Source organism: Ostrea edulis, chromosome 3 (assembly GCF_947568905.1).
Source record: "Ostrea edulis chromosome 3, xbOstEdul1.1, whole genome shotgun sequence".
Classification (NCBI taxonomy): Eukaryota; Metazoa; Mollusca; class Bivalvia; order Ostreida; family Ostreidae; genus Ostrea; species Ostrea edulis.
In genome coordinates this window covers 38662780-38690349 of record NC_079166.1, presented here as the reverse complement: position 1 = coordinate 38690349, position 27570 = coordinate 38662780, and the positions used below count along the sequence as shown (strand labels likewise).

Genomic DNA, 27570 nt, shown 5'->3' with positions numbered 1-27570 from the left:
GACATTTGAATTTATCAAAATTTTGGCAAATCAACATGGCTGTTACGGTGTTCCATACCGCATTAAAAACGACACATTGTAAACACAAAAAACGGGATAGGGACTTCCCAGAGAGGACATTTGTGAGAAATAAGTATAAAAATAGAAAACAGTGTATTAAGGAAAGTGATACATTTTTTTTAAATGTCTATAAATTCATGTCTTACGAAATTATAGTGTATACTACATTCCCAAAATAACATGTACCTATTAACATGTTCAATACTAAATAAACAGTATGAAAAACTGTTCATTCCTAGATACTATAATCCGTAGACCCTATCTTTATATGATATATATACAATCTTGAGTTAGTAAAGATAACTTTCAACATAAAAATTGTTGTCCACATTTCCATGTCTCACACGATATATCTATATCTAATGTATGGAAGCCCATAAATGTGTATATAATCAATAAAAAGAAAGCACATGGATTACTTTTGAGTATACAATGCAAATATGGGGGAAACCCTGATAAATAATGGCTCGACTATTGAGAATATGACATATTACAAACAATAAACTAATTTATGAATAATTTAGATTAATGAATTGTATTCATCTACAATTGTAAAATAGATAAATATATTGTCTTATGTAATATTGAACACCTTTTCAATTTTCAGCTTACTTATAAAGATGTCACATAAGACAGAGTCCCAAGAATAATAAAGGCATATATTGTTTACTAGCTTTAAATGGTGCCTAGCATGGTTTCTATCGCTGGTGTTATAATAATTTAATAATATTATTTAATTACTAGGAGTACAACTTGAGCATTAACGAGTCAAGTGAACTGTAAGACCAAGAGACGTTCACTCAACCTGTGTTCACTATCGACACTTTCCCCGCCCATAAATGTCTGTTTTGTAATGAAGAAACTCAAGTACAAGGAAAAAACACAAACTTGTTAAGTGTGTGACAAAAACAGTAGAAGCCATTTAAAAAACTCTGCATACAATAAAAGTGACTATAACACAATAAATTAGTTGGTTGATTGTATATTGTTTAACGTACTGCTCGATAATTTTTCACTCATATTGAAGCGTCACATTTGCCGATGAAGGGCTGCAAAATTTAAGCCTATATGATTGGCGCTTACGGCCATTGAGCAGGGAGGGATCTTTATCATGCCACACCTGCTGTGAAACGAGACCTCGGTTTTTGCGATCTCATCCAAAGGACCGTCCCATTTATTCACCTATTACAATAAACAAAGGAGTACTGAGGATCTATTCTAATCTGGATTCGCCTCTTACGAAAAGCAAAAGGAACTGAGGACCTATCCCTTCTAACCCAAATACCCAAGGGACAACTATAAGTAAAGTTCAGTATATTGATTTGGTTGCTAAAGGGGGGAATGTTTTATCCAACCTGTTGAAAAATGTACACTAAGTCCGATGATCTAAACAAGTCAGAACCTGAAATTAATAATTCTTGAGCAACATGGAAAGGCATTGGACTTTATCCGAATATATGGAGATAAATATCGTGTAAAATTATGTGGTTGAAAGTATGACAAAGCTCAGAGAGAGATACTTGTCATTTATCGCGATTCATATAACAGTGATTACAAAACTTGAAACCTAAATAAAAAACACAAAGAAAATTTGGTAGCAAAATTGAATTTCGGAAAACTCCAAAGGGGATTTTATATAATCTGTATGTGTTGCTACTGAATTGGGTCTGCATTTGCGTTAGCCCTTTCAAGTCAAAGAATCTGCTATGATAATCAAAAGGCAGATTTCTGATTGCCACAAAATGGCCATGCAATAACTTACCATGGCCACCTCTCCATCATCTCTGAAAACATGTGTATATAATATCTCATTGCATGTCTCTCTCAAGTCGTATCAGACAATCCATCTTATTTTCAATAGCAAAAAGGTTTCCCAAATCATACTCTCAGGACATATGTGTCTCAGCTATGGATGGCAAATGGATATTACCTAAGTACTTCACGTTTAAAATGACTATGCACCATCTGACGAGAAGTACTAAGTTAATTACACTATCAAACATGTTATGTCACTGTAGATTGACTGATTCTATCTTGCTTAACGTTCCTCTCGAGAATTGTTCTCTCATATGGAGACGTCAACAAGACCGGTGAAGGGCTTCAAATTTAGGCCTTTACTCGGCGCTTACGGCCATTGAGCAGTGAGGGTTCTTTAGCGTGACACACCTACTTCGACACGGGACATCCGTTTTTAAGGTTATCTCTGAAGACTCGTGACATCCACACCTAATGCCGAGTGTTTGACGATGGAACTGTCACTACTTGTTTTAATTAACAACTTAGGTTTGTCGCGCCGGTTGTAGAAGTTACTCACAGACTCAAGAGTTTGAAACTACTATTTGCAATACGATTACAAATTCTGGATTAATATTGCTTGCAAGAATATCTCTTACTAATAACTCAGTAATTCATATACCTCACCTTAATGTCAAACAAGTTACTTGATATATAAACAAGGGGTTAAGTTTTTTAATGCAAAATACATTTTTGCAAATGTCCATATCGTGTTTCTAAGATTCTCGAAGTTTTTCCATTTTTAAACAATACTTTAATTACAAATTTCATGAGTTTGCCTCAAAACTTGAAAAGATTCCCTTGCATTAATGTCAAACAATCTTTTTCACAGTTCAAGGGTTACATAATTTCAAAACCTAATTGTTATTAAAGGTCCATATTATTTATAAATGATCTGAAGAACTTTTCCATTTTTCTGCGATTTTTAAAGAACAAAATCATGTTTTAGCCCCATAAGTCATAAACATCCCTAATTCTTTATGTCAAACATCTCGTCAATCAAAGGGTTACATTAGTTCACATAGTACTCTTTTGTAAATGTCAATGACATCTATATCGGATGTAAAGAGGGTTTTTTTCCAGTTTTCGGCTATTATTTTTACGAATTTTTGGTTTTTGCCCCCAAAATCTAAAACGTTTCGATGTTAACAATCTAATTTATAGTTAAAGGATTACAGACTTTCAGAAAATAATTGTTTTCAAATGTCCACGTCATCTATATAGGATCTGAAGGAGTTTTCTATTTTTCGTCGAATTTTAAAGAAAAAATCATGTTTTAGCCCCAAAACTCGTAAATGCCCTCACTTATTTATGTCAAACAACTTTATATATAAACAAAGGGTTATATTCGTTAAAAAAAATTCTTGTTTGCAAATGTCAATAACATCTACATCGGATCTGAAGAGTATTCCCAGTTTTTGGCTATGATTTTTACAAATTTCATGTTTTTTGCCCCAAAACTCGTAAACGCCCCCACGTAGAAATGTCAAACAACCTGATTTATAATCTAGGGACTATGTACTTTCAAAAAATACTTGTTTGCAAATGTCAATGACATCCATATCGGATCTGAAGAGTTTTTCCAGTTTTTGGCTATAATTTTTACAAATTTCAGGATTTTTGCCCCAAAACTTGTAAACGCCCCCACGTAGAAATGTCAAACAACCTGATTTGTAATCTAGGGACTATGTACTTAAAAAAAAAACTTGTTTGCAAAAATCCCGGGGGGGGGGGGTCCCCCATTACCTTTACTAGCCCATGGTCTATAAAGACAAATCGTGTACCGCTTCAACAACATTCAATTCTAAACAATAAGTAAGGGATACAAGACTCCGATGGTCTATTATGTCAGATACGGGACTGGCACGAGCCGCGTAGCGGCGAGTGATCAGTCCCGTATCTGACACAATAGACCATCGGAGTCTTGTATCTTATTTAAAACATTGTTCTATCTAAAAACAAATGCATTTGAACGCACCAAAAAAACAACAAAAAAAAAAAAAAAAACAACAACAAAAAACCCACGTACAAATATACATTGGTATAGACAAATATATTTACAACTTTCGTTTCTGATTTGTTTTTAATATTTAATATATTAGGAATTCATAAACTTTAATGGCACACGAGGTCAAATCTTGTCTTTAATTCACAAAAAACTGTTAGCTCATCATTTCAATTGTCATAATACGGTACTCCTCAAAAAAGGGGTTTGTTCTTCATGGAAAGCGATTCGAATGCTTCTATTGTCTGAAGACTGTACTCAACAAAACTGGTTTTCTTTTTTAGGTGAATGAGGGTACGTAAAGGGTGTTCGGAAAGAATCTTTTAGATAAAACAAAACATTGATTTCCCCCGTTCCTTTCTGGAAACCCTAATAATATGATACTGACACGTAGGCCTATAGCTGGTATAAAAACAGAAGCCGCAGTCCTCCTTTAGCATTCAGTCCGGGTGCCTTGAAGAAATGGATTCAGATGATTGAAAAGTACATGAGTTTGCGGTGCGATTATTCATTATTTCTACAAATTCTCCTAAATATATTAACAATCTTTTTCACAGTGTTTATTTTGTTTAATTTTTGTTGGATACAAATTTCTTTTCAATCATTTGTAGTCCCAGTAGTGGAAAATGCAATGCATTATAGCTCAGACCAAAAATCACTCCTAAGGGGAATGTATGGTACGACGACGTCCCAGTCGGGGTAAATCAACTGCAACAGATTGTGGCCAAAATGTGTAGAGAGGCAGGATTAGATGGGGTTTTTACAAATCACTCTCTTCGGACTACTGCCGCCACACGCCCATATGCTGCGGGTGTTGACGAGCAACTTATAGCGGGGAAAAACTAGTCATAGGTCATCTGCGATTCGCAACTACAAACGCACCTCCGAGGAACAATTACACGAGTGTAAGGGATTTCATTCAGAAACCGTCCAGTGTCCCCACCGGAGCCGAAGAAAGTGAAGCTCAATGAAAGTGTTTCCTTTGGATCGAGAAAAGAAATAAACATCACTGCCGGGGATGTAACAGTGAATTTGCGACTTGTGCATGTATTTAAATGAATGATTGTGACATGGATTTATAACTGGTGCCTAAACGATTTCATATACAGTAAAATCGGATTATACACGAAACACTCATTTCGTATAATTTACTGGAATATTTCACGCCTTGAATATTGTATTTGATAAATAATAAATATGTTTTCTCGCACAACGAAGAGTGGTCTTTATTCCTGGTTTTTACTGTCAGTCCAATATTTCTCATAATATTGGCCTGCTCTTAATAATACTGGACTATGTTCAGTACCGTATGAAAAATAAAGTACTGTCAAGACAAAGAACTGACGTCACAACAATGTTTTAAAAGGGGGTGCACATATGCAATGAGCTGACATATATATACGAAAGTGTTACAACTCGGCGCGCCACATATTTCTTATGCACACGTGGTACACAGTGTATGTGAAAAGAAATACCCTTTATCAAAGCAGTAAATGCATACCTAGGAAACATACCTGCGATTTTAAATCACTACATTATAAAAAGAACTACCTTATAAGTGAAAAGGCGAAATACTCCTAAGAAAAGCAGGAAGTGTATACATTGTGTTAGATATGGCAAGACATGACGCGGGGGATACTTTTCACAGCATTCTAGAGTTGAATCATAGCACCAAAGACCACCGTCCATGTTTCATCGGAAGCGTGAGCAGTGCTAGTCATGGTTTCATATGGATTACGGTGGAAAATGACAAAGGAAGGGCAATTGAAAGCAGAAAATACGACTACAATGGACAACTGTTAGAAAAGCTTAGCCTACCCATGTTTACTTGTCACCACATCATAACTTCTGAAGGTTCCATTTATTTCTACAAAGAATCTAGCGAAACAATCGAACTTGTTCAAGGTGATAAGACTTTAACCATCGCATGTTTGAAGGATCATCAGTTGCCCAGAAAGAAAATGGTATGTGGAATGTATTGTAGTGGATCGAGCATTATTTTTCTGACCATGTATAGTGAAATAATGGAGTATGGGGTAATACTGCGATTTGATATTGCTAGCAGGCACGTGAGCAGGATTCAAACTGATTCCAGAGGTAACATGCTGTACCTAAACCCACGATGCACTGTTGAAAACCAGAACAAAATAATGTGCACTGTTGATGCTCATGGAATAATTTTATTTAATCGAGATACCCGCCAAAGAATCTTGTGTTCTAGAATTACGTCTCCTCAAAATGTTGCTACCTTCAAAAACCAATTTGTGATTCAGTACGAAACTGACTATTGCCAAAATGTTGGTTTGCTATCTGAAACTGGGAAACTCTTGTCGTCATTTAGTATCACGCCCTGTGAGATTCATGCCATGTCTTCTGATGACAAAGAATATCTCCTACTTGTCATGAAAGATGGTTCAGTGATGGAGAGAATGCCTTTAAAAATTTTAAGATTAAATATGTCTTCGCAAATCAAAGACATGTTCGGTTGATTTAAAACAAAGTTTGTATCGCCATTGAAAATATATCTTGTTTGAAATCGTGTCATGCATGTATTTCTATTTTCCTTGTTTATATATTATATCATCTTACCCCAGTCAAGAGTTTTCGTGTCATTAGATTATATGATCAATATAGTGTTTCAAGATGGAAGACGTGATAAGGTTTGTTTTATGTCCTTGATGTAAACGACGATCACTCCTATTTCGTTATTATTTGAACTCGCTTATCATTTGTCTTTTGTTCAGAAGATCATCCTATATATTGCATAGTTGGATTTTACAACTTTCGTTGCCGTATAATGTTTTCTTGGTAATACATGTATTTACAAAATCTGTAATTTATGAATATCTAATGGGGTAAACACTTATAACAATTTACAGTATCTACAATATTTTGATAAATGAATACATTTATTGACGTGAAATAAATCATCTATATTGGCATTGGTCAGCTGTGTTGAGTAACTCCGAATTTCTTTCTGTCGTGAGAGTGGCTCAAAAAGTGATTTTTAAAATTCAAATTTTATTTCAAATGTAAATCATATTATAGCATCAAAGGTGAAGACAACGAATAGTGCTTAATCCCACAAGCAATACAAAATAGATAGTTGGGCAAACAGGGACCATTGGACACACCAGAAGTGGGATCCGGTGCCTAGGAGTAAACATAAATCCCATTAAAGAATAACATTGTTAGATCACCGTAGAAAAATTATCAAGTGCGATAAAATCCTTCTCACTGTCACAAGGACAAGTAGCTGATCATATAGCAAACAGACACTATGCAAGGTCGGAGGTTTCGACTTACTCATATTTTATTCTTTATGAAAACTTGCCAGATTGAATTGCATTGAGCCTACATGTGTGTACTGTGCATAATTATATCGGTTACTTGGAGAAGTGATCCATAATTTGTCAAAAGACTTATAGAAGATTGCCAATGATTTATAACAAACATGACCCCAACGGAACTACATGTGTCATACAAGAGATGTTATGTTTGCCTGCTCAGAATTAGTTTAGGAAAAAGTTCTGTTGTAGGTGAAGTACTGAAGAATCAGTGTATTTCATTGCCGGGGAAAAATGTAAATTATATCTAATTTTGTTTTATTGTTGTCAGAAATAAATGTCTTGCAAAATAAATGTATATGAAGAAGGGAGTTACAATGAAAGGAATTAAGAACGGATATATACCAATACAAATACGAAGTATCATTGAAAAACAATAATATTTCATCAGCAGTAGGTGCCAATCCAGAACGATTATAGCTGAGCTTTTTGTAATAACTAAAACCAAATCAGGACTGATAGGTTTTTTTCTCTTTTGTTATCTTGAATTGATCTTTAATGTAATAACAACAAAGACAAACTAGCACTAGCTCGTTGAAAAACCCGACGATTTCAATATGTAGACGGCCTATTTTTTCCTAACCTAAGATACGTCCGTTCTCAACGAGAGTCAAGTCAACTAGCAGCGTGTGACCAGCGTGTTAGATCCCTCAATCAATGACGATGAAATTCTCGCCACTCTGTCACACGCTACATGACCATTAAGAATGGGATACAGTTATTTGACATAAATTAAGAGATAACATACCAGTTTCTAAATGGGTAGATTTTAAAGCACAAAATATATCCTCAAATTGAGAATACTGTGTAATATGAGCAGCTTATACAAAACAAACAATGAAACATCATGATATAGGGAAATCCATAACAATGACTTAAAACTGAACAATGCATCATAAAGTTGTGTTATGAATGTCAACAAGACTGGCGTACCAAGTATAATTTTTTTCTATGTTGCAAATGTGTGGTAATCCACATGGCTCAACCTGTTGGAAAACACAACGTCGTTCCATATAGGGATAAATATAAACAATACGAAGTCGTACTAATATGTAATATTCACGAACAAAAAGCAGTAATTGTGTTGATTCTGTTAATTGCATCGAAGAGTCAAGTTCATTACCGTGTGATGCCTTTGCGTAGATTTGTTGGAAATTTTCTTAATACAATTTGGGCAAATATTTCAATACTTGAGGCAAAACCATCGTATAGCGGGAGTTGTTTTCCGTGGGGTGATAAATATGGCTTATTTTATCGATAAGATATCTTTCTACCAAAATTGCACTCGCCAAATATGCACCCAATTGCAACTTCGGTATTTGTAAGAGAGATAACTTCCTTATCCGCCAAATTTTATTCTGCTAGAACTATTACCTTATATGTTCCTTTGAGTCAGCAAATCACCCAATTAGATCCACGGAAAATAAACACCGCTATACGATCTTGCATCAGCAATATTAGTATATGCAGAACAAGTCATTGATAAAACAGAAAGATATACACACCGAGTTGCTGTTGCGTAAAAATATACATACCTGATTCAACATGTATATTTTGGAAGAAATACCTGCCATGGTATTCAAAGATTGTAGTTCCATAAAGAGTTTGTCCCCTGAATTTGAATCATTATTATATTTTGGAAGCATTTTTTTGATTGTACTATGAAGGGAAATTATGAAATTAAAAACAAAACATGGGGTCATGGTATTTGTTATTGAGCTACAGTATGTCCAACCTCATCTTGAAATGTACGATTTATTCGCATAAAGTCGATCTGTCTGTTGGTGTCAAAGCGACATAAACAACACAGTCAATCAGTACATCAAATACGAGTAGATGTCTATGTCTTCTAGCAATATAGATATAAACAATATTAATGGTAGTAGATTGGAAAGATTTAATGACTGCTTTGCACTTGCGATGCAAACAATCTCATCATCTAGAATTTGGGAGATGAAGGTGTCTCACTACACCCAAAAATAATTTCTCACTTCAGTACGAATTGATTTAATTATAAAGGATATGATGATGTGCAATAAGTATACATGCCAAAAAGGCAAAAAATATACAAATTTGGATAGAAACATGATTTTAAAAAAATCATTTCAACACATACGTATAGCTCTTATCCTTAGATGAATTTGTCTCCACTTTTTTGGCACACTTATTTACCCTATAATAGCTCTAAAACTTCATTGTTATTTCGAATTTCAAACATTTCGGTTAAGTATCACTGAAGAGACATTGTTTGTCGAAATGCGCATCTGGTGCATCAAAATTGGTACCGTATAAGTTTTACATATGAACAAAAGACTCGGGATAAATTAAACTCGAGATATGCGGTTGACCAGCCCAATGCTTTAACCACTGAGCTTCGATGATAGACAAAAAAGGTGATCGATTCAAATAATTTCACAATACATTTAAATCGCCATCTTTCTGACATAGTGTCACACAGGGTATAAGTTTTAGTGTAGTGAGCTACCTTAAAATAAACATATTAGGAGCATTATCAGTTTTTAAAATTGAACAACAATCACAATCATGCTACAAAACTGAAACAGAAACCTTAAAAAGCTGGGAGTTATAGATCGACTTTATTAATTATTGTGAAATAAATATAAAATTTGCATATAAAATTTCGGGTAAATTGAAAAAAAAAATGTTTTTAAGAATTAGTATTCTGTTTGGAAATATACATGAACCAAATTAATAAATTTACTAAATCCGAATTAGTTCCAAGTCTAACTACTTATATTATCAACCACAAAATTGAAATACATGTACATGTCTAGAATATACAAATATTGATGATACATTGGATTAAACATAAATTGGAAAATCGTGCAGGTTAAGAACAGTTTGATTAAACAATCCTTCCGTAGAAAAACATATAGTCCTTTCCAAAATTTGAATCGACATGAAATTTCCAACTGGATAGGTTTGAATAATATTTCTGGAATGCTGAAAGATGAAGACAGCAAACAGTGATAAATCTCATAACTCCTATAAGGAATACAAAATAGAGAGTTGGGCAAACGCGGACCTCTGGACACAACAAATAAGTACTGACCCAGTGTCTACACAGTTACATCATCCTGTATAATTGTACTCAAAGCTGAGGAACTAAGTTCCTTAAATGTATTACTTTACTTCAATGTTCAGTTGCGTGGAAGCCTAAATAACTAAGGGAAGAATATATAACATGATATGTGTGTTGTGGATCAATTTAACATAGAAAATAAAAAATGGAGATCTTATCTTTTGTAGACAATATAACTTCCATGGGGATCTATTAGAAGAGCGCTAATTACCATCTCAGGTATCCTGCTGCGTGTGCCCTTCCATCACTCCCAGTTGCAATGTATATCATTTCAGCGTACTAAACTATTTCCAGATGGGAATACAATATTCATCCAGGATGTGTATGACATTCCGTTATACACCCCACGGAGATTTGGACTACATACTAATATGTTTGACATTATTTACATAGGTATTCTCCACGATTACCTAAACTGTGGATCTATTGGAAGATTGAATACTGACTCAGCAACCACGATTATGATAGAATATAAAAAAATGGCGATATGCTTTATGAGAGTCCGAGATGCATTTCCGAAAATGTTTGTGGAATATGTACAGTCCCTGAAACGTTCTTCTTTACCATTTTCCGTTCTCCGGGTGTTCACTGTTCAAGTGGGAAAGTAGAATGTTTCAGGGACTGTACCATATATAGATATCATAGCTGAAATATGCAGGTGATGATGGGATATTGTTACACAAATATAGGAAGTTGACGATGGAGATCCTGACGTCATTCCGTTTATCATAAAGTTGAGGAGTTAGTTTGCTGTTAATATTTATGCTCAATAAAATATTCAAATATGAAGCAGCCACAGTACAACCAACGCATATGGAAGACTCTGTGGTGTCCTTTACTTATTTCGAGTTCATTAGGATGTTTTAAATCAACATACGAATACAAATGAGCATTTCTGATAATTGTAACCTCGTCGATATATCTAAATGTTGAGTTGAAGGCCACAGCAAAATATGTTTTCTTCTCATGTAGAAGTTTTGAATATATTCTGCTTCATCATATAAAAACAGGTCGACCAATAGAGAAGCATAATTTTCAGCCAAGGGAATTCGAAAAGTCTATTGGAAGATGTGATCACCAAAGACCATGTAGATATTACCAATTAGGAAAATTGTAATACCAACTTCAGAGTACTATCGCGTAAAATCAGAGTGGTGTTCAACAAAGTATTGTTTTGAATAACTTTTTACAATCCATGGATATTTCTGTGTTTTATTTGTATTGAAAAAGCAGCTGTCTATGATGAAATGTTAAGATAACGAACAGTAATCAATATCATAACTCCCATATGGAATACAAAATAAAGAGTTCGGGAAACACGGACCCCTGGATATACCAGATGTGGATTAGGTGCCTAGGAGGAGTAAGCATCCCCTGTCAACCGTCCACAACCGCCGTGAGCTCTATGTCTTGATTAGGTAAACAGAGTTGCCCGTAGTCAAAATCATTGTGCTAGGAACGGCCTACCAATCGGTATAAAACACGTAAAACGCCATTTGACCCAATGATAGATTATATGTATGTTTTGAAAGTTCATTAAGCACTAATAAAGAAAGTAGGTTCCGTTGCTTTTATTTGTCAAAAGTGTACTTCCTTAAAACTTCTTACAATTGTGTGCTTATAGAATTAAGGAATGATATCACAACATAGACATCTGATATGAAGGGAAAGTGGGGGATATGTACACCGATATTTTCAATTTGAAAACTTTTAAATTACATTATTTAGTGAAACAAAAGGCAATTTTAGTAGAAAGTCGTCTGCAAAAATATTTATACCTCTATTAGATTCGAATCCACGATCTACAGATCAGAATTCTTCACGTAAACCTATTGAGCTACTCAGCTAGGTAATTAGATTTAAATGGAATATATTGCTGGTATTTATGTATAGGAAGTCAGCTATAATGAACATGCGTTACTCCTTCCCCGCTTGGTTGTTCTATCAATGATTTCTGATAGCAGAACACTTAGGCAATATTGTTTTCTAAGCAATATAGTTTCTAAATATATAAGAATGAACGTTTAACAAGAATTTCGTAAGTTTTCACATCATTAATTTCATTCTACATAAATGATCATCTTCATCACATTGTTTTTATCTTAGGTACAACAGTTTAAACGAATTGTTTTCACAAATCATATTCATATAAATGATTATACATTGTAAACGAGTTTAAATCCATGTATATTAGGAAACTATGTTTTAGTAATACTCCCTAGGCTTGAAGGTTGGTATGAGGTCAATTAGCATTTGGTACCAATAAATACTTTACTGATTAAAGGGGCATGGACACGACTTGAGCTGAAAAATTTCAAATTTTATTTTTCCATTTCTATTGTTTCCAATGCTTAACTAAAGCATTTCTAATGATCAACCAAAATTTGAATACCAGATGTTGAGTTACAAGCGAGATACAGCACTCGCAATTCTTTGAAATGTAAACAAGGCTCGTGCCATGTTTTTGTTTACATATATATGGCTTAATAGAAAATAGCATGTTGAAAAGAAAATGAGATGTGCCAAACACTAGAAACTATTTAATTGTATTCAGAATCAACTTGTAAATTAAGAAAAATAATCTGCTTTAAACGAACTTTTACTTGCATATTTAACCTATGTAACCAAAAATAAGACACAGACCTTGTTTACATAACAAGAAATTGTGAGCTCTGTATCTCCCATGTACCTTGACAACTGATATTCAAAATTTTGCTAACCATTAGAAAGACCATAGTTAAAGATGGAAAAATGAAATTGGAAAATTTTCGAATCAAATCGTGTCCATGTCACTTTAAAGGGACATGGACACAATTTGAGTTTAAAAAGTCAAATTCTATTTTTCGATTTGTAATGTTTACAATGCTTAACTAAGGTATTCTAATGGTCGGCAAACATTGGAATGTCAGTTGACGAGTTACAAGAGAGAAACAGAGCTCACAATTCTTTGTTATGTAAACAAAGCTCGTATCAAGTTTTTGTTTGTATAGGTTAGAAATACTAGGAAGTTTTGTTTAAAGCAGATTTTTCAATTTACAAGTTAATTCTGAATAAAAAAGTTCTAATTTACATAACAAGGAATGGTGAATACTGTATCGTACTTGTAACCCAACAACAGACATTCAAATGCTAAAAGCGATGATATAGTATGCTTTTTCTTGTAATAAAACACATGTCGACCGGCGACAAGTACATCATCCTTTAGGAAAATCATCGCTGCAGCGATTCGTACCACACCACGATACTCGAATAAATTAAGTTTGGAATACAGAAACGGGTGTTGAACTAACTGGGGTACTTTTTCAAAGATGGCAACTTCCGTCCCTTGTCTTGATATGATACTACTTACAGTGGGGTGTTAAATGAGATATTAGTTACCATGTTTCATGTCGGCATCTTTATCAAAACGACTGTTTTTATTTTCTGCAAATGCGGAAGACAAGCCCCTGTGGTTGCCAGATAATATTTGGCAGCTTTTTTCATCACAATAGGTATCACATACATGTCAAACAACTCACTGAATCATTAATATTTAAACTTGTTAGTACAGTCACAATTAAAAGAAAAATGAAATACAATGAACAATTTCTGTAAAACAGTGTTCCCACTGATTTTCATCCGTGCAGGTATATGCATTCCCCAGAGGCTAAACGTTAAGATTTTAATGTGCCACATACCAGACCCCTATAAAGAAGTGACAACATTATATGGTTGCCATTGTTAAGAGATATGAAGAATTTGTCATTTTGATAAAACAAAGTTATTAGAGATTGTCGGGTTTTATCTGTTGTTGATACTATTAATAGCTGTGCACTGATTTCACCCGTCACGGCTCCCTGTCATTCATGTTTTTGCGAGTTAGGATTTTTTTTCTGCAATGCATTCTACCTTCATCACCCAATAAAACAACAAAGAAAGACAATTCATCGTTTATTCTCATATTATTATGCAATTTTTAAAACTATATGTAAGTACTGAAATATAGCGTTGATCATTTCGTTACTTTAAACTCAAAAGCCAATGCAAGCTTTGGCCTTGAGGACGCTCCATATCTAGTAATGATTACGCAGACAGTTGGTACTAAGAACAGGATCGAACAAGTTTGCAACAAACATATATTCATTGTCTATGATGAAAACAATGTCAACTGCAAACGAAATATAAGAGAAAAGATTCAGTGAGTGTATACATGTATATACATCAAATAAAGTTATGACTAACATAAAATAAATGACTACATTGTTTCTGACTTTCAGAACACCGGTTAAGGACGTATAGTATTATGTCGACTTGTATAAATCTTACTTTAAGGGCACTAAACAAACGAGAGGCGGGAATCTGTTGTCCACCTCTTTATCAAATACATATACCGTTCATACCTATTTATTAACTCTCATATTTGTTTTGCTAATACAATATAAATTTGTTACAATAGTACAATAAATGTTTAGATATCATTTAATAGTTTGTATCTATTTCTGATTTTGATGCAGAAAAAAAACGTTATGGTTTACACTAGCAGACAATTTTAAAAATGCACGTCTACCCATGATCCCATGTCCCTCGTGTATGTGAAACCATTAACAGGTAAAGATACCATTTAGAAACTCTAACAGTGATGCCTATTCATCAGCGTGTATCATCCTGAGCATAAACATAGTGTACAATAAGGTAAATAGACAAAAAGTCACAGGACAAAAAGTCACAATGATTTCTTTTGATCAGGTAGGATAAAAGTCACAGGATAGTCACAAAATGACTTGCAATTATTATATGACTTCACTTACTACTTGTTTTTTCTTCTTCTTTTCTTGAATTGATTCATATTTTACAATAAATCGGAAAAAATTAATACGAATTTGATAATAATTATGAAATTATTGTTATCAAAATTTAAAGTTTGAAATTTTAAGAAATTCTCATAGAAAATATAACATTTTACATAAATATATTCTTAAACTTTACAAAAAGACCCTATATTGTTCAAATTTGCATAAAATACAATATTTTCTAATTTTCTTATCAACTCTTACTTTTTGTCCTATTTTCATAAAATTTGTAATTGCGAATTTTTGTCCATGATCATTTTGTCCTATGATTTCTGTCCTACATTCGTGCAAAAAATCTCCCACTATTCCACCAATAACGAGGGTAGAGAGTGGTGGTAATTGTAAACTGTGTTGGTGTCTGTAGACGACTTGTGTTTCTTCTCTACTCATGTATTTCAACGCTGACCAGTTACAGAGTACTTCGTTTAGATATCAAGCTGTGTGACGGCATTTTATAAAAGCAGTCGGGGGGATTTCTACCAGATTTCCATTCTATATCTTATCGAAGGAAGTAGTTTGCGCAAAGTAAACAAATGTTGCATGCATTTAGATATGATCTGAAACAAATGATTATCTGTGAGTATTTACATTAGAGGAGGAATTATGTGTCTCCTACTCGAGGAGCTTCATGGAAATTATTTTACTCATACATTAAGGTAAGGAAGAAACTACACGTATAGTCATAGAGTAAATATAAAACAAATACCTTTTCAAAAGCTGTAGAATAATTGTGTAAGTACAATAACATGTATAAAAGAAACTGATAATCACCTGCGTTCACAATATGCGAAATTCTTTGAATGGTCAGGAATTGTAACCATACAAACCATTTTCCTTACATTTATTTTTAAAGACCCATTTCATGACCGTACGGTTGTTGAGAAAGTAGGCGTGACAAAATCAAGATGGATGTTACTTACATGTATCTGAAGTAGCCAGGGTCTACCCACATATCCCGGTATGTAGGTGCTAATGGCTATACACAATGAAATACACGGTCATTTAATCGGTCAAACTATATTATATATGGTACAACAGGTAGATTAGATAAACATGTTTTTAAGTACGTATAAGATCAGAGTATATACACATACACAATATACATGTAGTGAAAAAATATTTACAAAATACAGGATTCAGTGTGTTATGGAGGACAGACTCATATAGATCTTTGAGATAAACATACACAGTCTTTAAAGTGTTTTAACCTTACTGGTTGATATAATGTCATGAAATTTCATTCCATTAGGTCTTCTTTAGTACCTACTGTGTAGGTATTATTTTCTTATATTAAAGAAAGCACTGCATTCTAATACATTTTAGAATTCATCTGCAATATTTGATTCGTTACACAAAACCCCCCAAAATCTTTCATTAAATGGAATACTAATCCATCTGCCAGTGTCTACTGAAAGGCTTGAGTTTGTAGTGGGAAATTAAAGAAGAATAGTTCTAAAGTTTGTAGGCAATTATAAATATGTTAAGTCCAAATTATATCTTAAAAGTTCTGTATATTTTACCTTTAGATGAATTAAACATATCGCTCGACCGTGTTGAATAAATTGATCCCTAAGTTTTTGTTTGTTAGTGCGTTTGTTAGTATAACAAATATATCGATAAAAATCTATCGACTAAATGCATCGTTTAGAAATAAGAATGAAGATGTGAATAGTTTAATTTGATATAAAATCATTATATTTTTTATTGATATGACCAAAATAGTTTGAGGACGTTACGGGCGTTCTGTAAATTATGCTTGAAAAGGAATTATGTTGAACGGTAGGCACGAAAGCTGGTGCTGTTACTACGGGAATTTCTTACTTTTCTAGACCACAAATCGCGAATTGCCGATAACTTGTATCGTATGTTCTTGACGTCATTTTCTCAGAGATACGTTTTGACTGTGACTGATTTACTTCTAATGTTTGAATCTTTAGTTCAGGTATTTATCGACTGGGCGCTTTCCATTGTATATACAAATATTTACGAGGATGATTTCTTCATGGACAAGATTACTTATTTGTTCGGAATACAAAATTGTATATCATATAAATATATATGTTCGCAATATTGCCAAGGAGGATTAAAAATTCATGGGTAGATTTTGTATATACAAGATTTTGACACCTTGCAGATTTTCGAATATTTGGTATGAACAAAATGCCATTTATAGGAAGTGGGCTTTTACAGTTTAAGTGATCAATTAATTTAAAAATGACAAAATGATATAAACAGACCCTTCCTCAAGATAAATTAAAGACTTGACTTTTGACATCATAGATAGTTGCTTTTTCAACAAAAATGGAAAACGGATATATTCATCTCTAGTGATCAGTCATCTCAAAAATTACTTTGATAAACACCATTCCGATTCTACGCACAAGAACTCTGAGGTTGAAATAGAATATATGCCGGAGTTCCTCAATGAGAATATCTCCGTGGTCTTTGGTGATCAGGTCTTCCAACACTCTGTTGCAATTCCCATGGGTACGAATTATGCTACTTTGTTAGCTGACCTGTTTGAATATTTTCATGAAGCAGGATTTATTAAAAGAACTTCTACATGAGAAGACAAAAACTCTTGCTATGGTCTTCAATTCGACATATAGATATATCGACAACGTTTTATCTATTAACAATAATAATTTTCATTCATTTGTCGATTTATCCAGGTGAACTTAAAATAAAAGACACCACAGAGTCGTCCACTTCTGCTTCATTCTTAGATATTTTATTGAACATATATCTTAACGGCAAACTAACAACTCAACTGTATGGTAAACGGTATGTTCTCAGCTTCTCCGTCATCAACCTTCCATATTGTATAGCAATATTCCATTATCACCTGCAAATGATGTGTATATGTCTTGATAGTAAGAGCTTGTTCTGCGTATGATCAGTTTTTAAATCGAGGTAAGATACTAACAAACAAGTTGAAGGTACAGGTGTTTCAACAGTCTCGTTTAAAATCAGCATTTAACAAAGTCTATGGTTGCTGTAATGATCTAGTTTGCCAATACAACCTATCATTGCTGTCTGACATGTTTCATACCGATTGCTAGGTCGTTCTTGGCACAATGATTTTACTACAGATAACTCCGTTTACGTGAGTAAGATATGGGGGTCACAGCGGGTGTGACCAGTGAATGGGGGATGTTTGTTTACTCCTCCTAGGCACATGGTCCCACCTCTGGTATATTCAGGGGTCCGTGTTTGCCCAACTATCTATTTTGCATTACTGATAGGAGTTCTGAGATTGATCCTTGTTCGTTATCTTCATTTTTCATGTATTTGATACATATGTAAGTTGCTTTTTGAATTACTACTGTGAAGTCAGGGTTTTTTTTGTGCTGCCAAAGATATAGAAAAAGTACATTTGGAATTTTTGAAAGGATTATGCATATTGAAAAGAGTACCCGGAATTGTATTGTATTTTCAGAATTCTGAAGATTACCTTTAAGGATTGTTAGAAAAAGAACGAATTTTGAATATTGCGTTAAACTTTAAGATACAGACAATTGTATTTTGAAATCAATGTATATTCATATGTTAAAAGTTACTGATGTACATTACAATTCGTTAACTAATATCAGGAACTTATTGCAGAACTTAGGACTTGCATATGTTTGGAAAAACCAGTATGTTGAAAAGAAATCATTTTCTAGATGAATCAGTTGTCAGTTGGTTCAGTTATGCAAGAGATGCAATCAATTTGTGAAAGATTGCAAAGTGTAACCTATGCAAGCAGCTACCTGAGAACTTTTATCTTCATTACTACTTAAGAAAATGTTTACCTGTTTACCTGATATTTGTGTTACAATATTGAGTAGAATGTCTTCACATGAGCTGTTGATAGAAAAGGGTCGACACTCAAACATATTAAGGTCTCAAAGAAAATGTCAGAAATGTGATTTAAACGAATTTGAAGACGAATATCATTGTGTTCTGTCATGTACTTTTTATTCTGATTTACGACACATATACACCAAATGATATAATTTTACTCGACCATCCATGTTTAAACGTATGTATCCTTTTTCGATAAGAAACAGAAAAACATCTAATTTAGGAAGGTTTCTGATAAAGGCAATGGGCCGAAGAAACTTATAAAATTTTATGTATTTGTCCATCTTTCATATTTAGTCATATAAGTTACACTCACTACTATGTTACTTGATTGTTATACAATTGTACTATACCAATGAGATGTCTCTCAATGTTTGAGTAAACTAAACTAATCATGTAAAGGGGTTAAGGGGCTTTCTAACGGGAGCACAAGTACAGTTTACCTGTATGTCACTAGGATAATGACAAATTGATCAAGTATAAAAAATCATAAAATTTCAGTTATCAAAGAACTAAGTTCGTTTGGTATCATATTTGGCCCCTTGAATTATTCAAAAATGAAGTACATGTTGAATCAAACTTCTACATTTCAAAATATTGACGGAGATACACTTGTCTCAAAAATAAAACGAAACTTTGAAAATGTGTCACATTTCTACTACATTGACGTGGTCAAAATACGTACGGAACACAAATTTCCGGAAAATTTCATAAAATTTAACCACTTTTGAAGATATTTGAATAGGTCCGCATAATATCACCACTTTAAAATTTTCACACATGAAACATTTATGTGTAAGCATTTCACATACAAAAAATTACGATGGTGATATTGTGCGGACCATACTTATTTCTTATTTTAACGTTCATATTTTTAGCGTTTTTACAGCATGGAAATACATGTCATGTTTATGGATGTTGTTATATATGCGTTGTTACATAAGTTTACCTATATTTTGTTTACGAAAGAAAATGCTCGCCTAACACCGCATCAAATGATAAAATTCCTAACATCAATTTAACGGGGCAACGTCACGATACGATATTTACATGTCTTCCTTTGTCAGGCTTGTGTTGTGTATTAGATATTAATCATGCCATCTTACTTCCGTGTCCTGTAACTAAGCGAAATATACACTAGTTAGGAATACTTTGGTATCAATTACTTTTAATCAATGGAAATTGCATTATATGAAACATTTTGCCAAACACAAAATGCTACTATTTCTTATTAATCTATATAGCTAAATGCGTGGCAGAGCACGAGGCCGATTTATACATGTATTTCGGTATATAGACGTCACTTTTCAAAAGTGACGTCATAATGGGTTGATAGATCATTTTGTCAACTTACATACTACGTTACCACAGCCGGTAGAGTGTAGTGGAAACGACAAATATGAAGTTTTTTTTTCATTTAAAGTAGAGCTATTTCAATGTAATTCTTATCTACTTTTTATTTAACTTTACAGTGCATATGCCATCGTGCTAGACGACTATATTTAGGCCTATGCCTATATCTGCAGCATTTGTATTGTTATAATTTTTTTAATTACCCCAGGATTCGTAACGTGTTACCCTTTCGTGAATATTAGTATATTACCTATTTTATTACAGACATGTAGGATCGTTTTTTCAAGGGGGAGCGGGGAGCCGGAGAAGTTGACTTCACTATGTCTAAAAATAATACTTGTAAAATTCAGTGAAACAAAAAGCCAACATGTTCTTCAAAATCCTAATTTGTGGGGTGGGGGAGGGTTAGGCTTGACATACATCAAATATATTTTCATTAAATATAAGATTGATTAAAGTTCACGTTTTCCCTAACTTCTAGTTCTTCATTCCGGGGGTGGGGTTGCTCCTCTCTATACATGAATTCATTTCATAACTTCTATTAGTTCTACTTCGAAACTGCATTCTTACCATTCACTATTACTTTTTAAAAAGTGGCCTATGGAAGTCACCAAATATATCTTTATTACAAAAATATACGTTGTTAAGAAAGAACCCCCTATTTTATGTGCCTGTATCATACATCGTTTTGTGTTATACACGGATAAATTGTTGTTCCAAGTAGTAGAGCACGATTTTCACGCACAGGGAGACCGTATACATCCGCCGTTGACGTAACATTTATATTGGTGTGTCCAAAATACATCGCATATCTAAATCATGCGCGGATCTAAAGTGGGGTCACCGGAACACCACCCCGGCCTGGAATTGAAGTTATTACATCTGTGCGCTAAGCAATAAGGACAGAACTAGATCACAATATTAATATCATGAAACTGGAACATTGTTTAATATCCTTCTTCCATTTTCAATTTACATTATTACCGGTGATTAATTTTCTTTATAGTCATTTTTTATTATATATATATACTGCCGTAAAATGGCTGAATTAATACCAATACGATGTAAAACCATAAACAATACTCTACATGTAGGATTCAAAGTATAGATTATAATTTAAACCTTTCACTAGTTATTGACAACAAACTGCTGGATAATACAAACCTTTGACTGACTGTTTTATATATGGCAGTGAATTGTCATAAAAGACAATTTACTTTTGTACAATTTAAACTGTCACTACTTCATTCATTATTAGAAACTGACCGAAAAGGACTAAATCAGGCTTGTAGCAAGCGGTGTGTTTGTGTGTTTGTGTGTGTGTGTGGGGGGGTCTTAATGAACGATCCTCTCCCATGCGGACCTCGGACGCGGTTTGAGACGATAATACAGATTTATAATTCAAACTGTTACAATTGCGTAAATACCAATGCATTGAAAGATGTGTTGTATATAAAGAAGTATTTATCATATATTTTTAAATAGATACACGTGCATTTGCTAAAATCTTGAATCTTAAAATCCCGCAAGATTATTTTTAGTTATTCTTTTCATTGTGATAGTGTTGAATACGTGTGCAGTACATTCTCAATCCCAATGTAATGTTTTTTTGTTTTTTTTCCAAGACATTTTAATATTTCTTCTCACATAACTTTGAATGAATTTCATGTTATTTTCACTATATCCAATGTAGCATTGTTTAGTGTCTTCGCTGAATACACTTTCAGTGTTCTTGGAGGAAATTTGAACATGGTGTATATATACACATAAGTATAGTTTCATGTACCCACTCACCATGTATACAATTGATATTCATTTAATTCATATTTAAACAATGCAATTTAATCCAAATGTAAAGACACAAACATGTGCTGAATGATAAAAAATTAATTGAATATGGGTTACTATACAATTACTAAATACCGTTACACAAATTCGTCATTCAAATCGTAGCATACGCCACATTTGAATCGTTTACAAATCATGAATTCATGAAAACTTTCGGAGTGAGTCATCCCGTGAGGATCTGGGTTAGAATAGGTCCTCAGTACCCCTTACTTGTCGTAAGAGGCGACTAAATGAGACGGCCCTTCGGATGAGACCGTAAAAACCGAGGTCCCGTGTCACAGCAGGTGTGGCACGATAAAGATCCCTCCCTGCTCAATGGCCATAAGCGCCGAGCATAGGCCTAAATTTTGCAGCCCTTCACCGGCAGTGGTTACGTCTCCATATGAGTGAAATATTCTCGAGAGGGGCGTTAAACAATATTCAATCAATCAATCGGAGTGAGTCAATTAAACTTTTCAAATAATAATCACAGTACACTGATGCGGCACTCTATGCAACAACGAAACGGTCCCGGAATCTGCCTAAAAAGGTGCAGTCCCCGCACGCGGTTGCAAAGCGTTGCGCGAATGACGACGCTATGTACCAAAAAGTATCGTTACACTGTGCATACCTTCGCCATTTCTGCCACTGTATATAACATACCCTCTCGTTATTATATACCGTAACGTATAAATGCACTTTTATTTTTGCCAAAAAATAATAATGATAAGACACAGCCTTCTTGTTCATGACGTCGCATAACGTAACGTCAAAATGGCACAACGTTATCGTAAACTATGCTGTATTTACGTGTGTATTATATGAAAATAAAGCTTCTTACGGACATATGATAATCATTTTATAAAAACATATACCTTATTAAAGAACTTTGAGGGATATCTTTTAATTTGAACACGGGGCCAAATTTGGCCCCAAACCCACTAAGAAAAAATTATGTACATTAATGATGTTCAAGGTCTTTCTAACTTATGTGATAAATTAGAAAATGACTTATCTAAATGTTTATTTATGTTTATTCGTTCTACGGTATGCAGATGACACAATGTTATTCTTACACAAGGGGTACTAAATACCTATTGTAACCCGAATCCCCATGGTTCTTGTTGCAATGGTAATGAAGCTAATGAAAATAACATGTATTTCTATCAAACTATTATACCCACCTTTTCAAAGTCACACTGTTGAACTTGTCATAAAACAAAACTGCCCCTGATGGACATGAAAATATGAAGATAACGAACAGTGACCAATATCATAACTCCTATAATCAATGCAAAATTACAAGCAGAGCAAACTCGAACCCCTGGATATTCCAGAGTTGGGATTGGGTGCCTGGGAGGAGTAAGCATCCCTTGTCGACCGGTCACACCCGTCATGAGCCCTATATTTCGATCATGTAAACGGAGTAATCCGCAGTCAAAATCCGTGTGTAAAAAACAAGCTAACAATTGATATACATGTAAAACAGTTCCTACATAATTTGACCCAATAACAGATTGTATTGGTAATGTAATGTGTAGCTATCTACCCTTAATATGATCTCATAAATTGAATAATGAAAGTTGAAATTTGATTGTTTTATTTACTTGAGAGAAAGGTGAAGATAACGAACACTGATCAATTTCATAACTTGACTTGACAGATAGACCAATTCAAGCCATCCACATGTCTCTGATGTCTGATTTATATATTACACCATGTTATATATGTTAATCTGATTTCGTAAGAACTTCTTAATTGGGAGGTCCCTGGTTTGATATTCTTTCCCGTCCAGCTGAGGACGTTTAATTTAGGTAGTGTCTGTTCCTTCGTCAAGCGCCCAGCAGTGGAAGTGAAAGCCACATATCTGATATAATCTCAAGGAAAAAGTTCCCATAATTATGCGGGTTTTCTTGGCGATTTCTGAGATCCTGTTTGAAGATTATTATCCGACAAGTCGGCATAAAGATCTGAAAAGTCAACATAAAGATCTGAGAAGTTAACACAACAAAAACAATCAAATGGCCGACAGAAATATGCCACCGTAGATACCCGATTAAACAAACACCTATGAAATATTCCAACAGCCTGTATACGTACGAATTAGATTCACATTAAAACCAAGGATAATGAGATTTTGCAACTTATTGAACTATTTTGCACTTTTGGCCATTGACTTCACATTCTTTAGAATAGTGTATGGTGTTTGATTCATAATGAGCATGACAGAAGTTTTGAGTATGACCAATTTTATGAAAACAAATTAAAGATGCAACAACGATTTCTTCATACCATAATGTTTTTCTGAAAATAAATCAAAATTTGAAAATGACTCATGCACGTCATTCTAATTTTTTTTTTTTTTTACAGCTAATTCAATTCCATCTCCAAAAATGATGATGTTTCTCAGAATCCAATTTCTGCTCTGCATGGGGTATATTCTACTGTCATATTGTCAAGGTAAGAGAACGGTGTACTAATATTTCATTTAGATATTCTAAAATGGATATTGAAAGAGTGTTATAGATTGACCAGGATGGCTTCCGGGATTAAGAATCAAAAACAAGATTTCAAACGTTTTCATTTCAAAATTAAGGATTATCTCCCTCATGCATAGCTCTTATCCTTGGAGAATTTGGCTCCACTTTTTTGGCACGCTGTTTTTGGCTATATTTAGCTCTAAAAAATCATAGTTATTTCGGATTTCAAACATTTCGGTTGAGCATCACTGAAGAGACATTATTTGTCGAAATGCGCATCTGGTGCATCAACATTGGTACCGTATAAGTTTTACATTGTAGACATATTGTACATAATCATTATCCACTGCTGGCTCAGGTATTCGTTACTAGCAATGCATGCTCACATTTGGTCCGGTTTACGTGGAACACCAGGTACCATGAGTCATTACACCAGGACCTACATGCATAATAAATACATATTAAGTTACACACACACATTAATACAAGTCATTACTCACATTGTCCACTATACTACTTACCATACTAGTTACGGGGAACTTATGCAATTTTACGCGTAGCAGCGCTGCATTACTTAAATCTGTACTAAATGCTTACTTCATGAATTACACACTTAGGTCACTTGAAAATACTTAGTTTACTTGAAACTAAACTGCGTTGACTATAACTTACACACTTTAGAATCATTATGAATTACATCCACATTATGATACCAAGAATACGAGAGTCATATGAATACATTCTACTTACTCATATTTACTAAATAAATACACACTATACAAACGAAAAAAAGTTCTGAAACAAAATTATCAAAACACTTTAAAAGAACAGTCATCGCCGGACCGTAAAATTAACAAAACAGAAAGAAAATGTAAAAGTAAAATGTTTTACTCACCTCAGAAGTCGTGTCTGTAACTTTAGTCAAAGAAATTATAACTTAAACTTAAGAGTTTGACAAAAAAGAATTTCCAGGAACCCGTGCTACTATGTTGCGTGCAACACGGTCCGAAGAGAGTGGAATCCTGAACTCAGGTGAATAAATGCAGGGGTACTCTGAAGGGTGTTTGACTAGAGGGGTCCTCTACACGATAACTGAAAACATACTATACAAACGTGTAACACCGTGGATATGACAAAGCGACCAAACGATACATTATTCAAAAACACAAATGCATTCGTTAAATCGAACAAATAAGAATGATGCATTCTAATTTCAAAACAATGAAATAGTGTACAATAGTTCGCAAGTTATGCCCTTTTTGTTGAATCCTATGATAAAAACAATTACTTCTATTTTCAGAGCTCACGCTTACTCCGGCACTCATGTTTATTCCTCGTGGACGGACAGCCTTCTTCAACTGTATGCTTCACCAGGCTGCACACATTGGGACAGAGATTGGGTCAAAGCACTTGGTGTGGTGTAAAGATCATAAAGAAATAGCACAATACCATTGTATGTGGATTAGTACAGGGAATTTCTTAATCGTTTTTATCATGAGCCTATGTTTCTGCAAAACTGCATATCTTTAAAATCAAAAGATGTAAGGTATGGTATTCACATGATGGGGATTATGCTATTAAATCAATCAGTTTCATTTTTCAAAATCTTCTTTTCATGTATCAGGCATTAAGTGCGACAGTGGCACTTCATGGAATTACACCATTAACCAGGCAGGTGCATCAGATGATGGCATCTATCAATGCAGTCTATCTAGCTGTTCATCAACTGAGTCATCTAATGCAGGACTTTTACACGTAATTGAAACAGGTTAGTTTCGATGATTGATTCATGTCACATCCAAGAAGGGAAAATTCTCATATACAATTACTGAAATGACATGTTAATTTCGAAGGTAAACAACAACTGGAAAGTACGATTTCACATACCAGACCACCAAATGCAGGTAGTTTGGTTCATTTTCAACACTCCCTGTATAATGTTTTCTTAAAATACATTTTTAAGGCAATGTGTCAGTATTTGAGACTGGTGGTGACAAGATAACCATCTTGTCTGTTTTGTTAAATTTTCATCTGATGGAATATTAGGTATATTGTATAATCTTTAAAACAGTAAAATTCATTGCAGATTATATTAAGGTAATGCCAACGTATAGTTTTAGTAATGTATACCAGGATACTCGGATTTACCTGAAATTTGTAACGTTAAACATGCTGCTTTCTCACTGTACCTGATTGCTTGATAAGGAAACTGACAACTGAACTGTATGACAAACGGGATGATTTCAGCTTCTCCATCGTCAATTTCCCATATTTATGTAGCAATATTCCATTATCACCTGCATATGGTGTTTATATATCTCAACTGATTCGATATGCAAGAGCTTGTTCTGCGTATGGTCAGTTTTTAAATCGAGGTAAGCTACTGACAAACAAGTTGATGGTACAGGGGTTTCAACAGTCTCGAATAAAGTCAGCATTTCGCAAATTATATGGTCGTTATAACGATGTAGTTCGTCAATACAACCTTGCATTGGGTCAAATGCTGTCTGACGTGTTTCATACCGATTGTTAAGCCGTTCTTGGCACACTGGTTTTGACTGCGGATAACTCCGTTTACCTGATCAAGATATAGGGCTCACAGCGGGTGTGACCGGTCAACAGGGGATGCTTACTCCTCCTAGGCACCTGATCCCACCTCTGGTGTGTCCAGGGGTCCGTGTTTGCTTAACTATCTATTTTGTATTGCTTAAAGGAGTTATGAGATTGATCACTGTTCGTTATCTTCACCTTGCATAAGCTGGTATATTCTTTAGAAGTGTAAATTAAATAAGAACGCAATGTATTTCATAATGTATTTGTTCTAGATTAAAAAAAAACAATTATCTATGATTCACGATATAATAGGCCCCATGTTATTGTGAGACCTACATACATATTTTAAAAAGAACATCAACTTGACTCAAAA

The 27570-nt window shown here is 34.1% G+C and overlaps 1 long non-coding RNA gene across 1 annotated transcript; it reads left to right on the top strand.

Annotated features, from left to right (window-relative positions):
• The first annotated feature begins 15113 nt into the window (after window positions 1–15113).
• On the top strand, window positions 15114–26104 carry LOC130053419 (uncharacterized). The gene is made up of 3 exons (XR_008802008.1): window positions 15114–15794; window positions 24535–24624; window positions 25945–26104. It is a non-coding gene; the product is annotated as an uncharacterized LOC130053419 (long non-coding RNA).
• Window positions 26105–27570: the final 1466 nt, after the last annotated feature.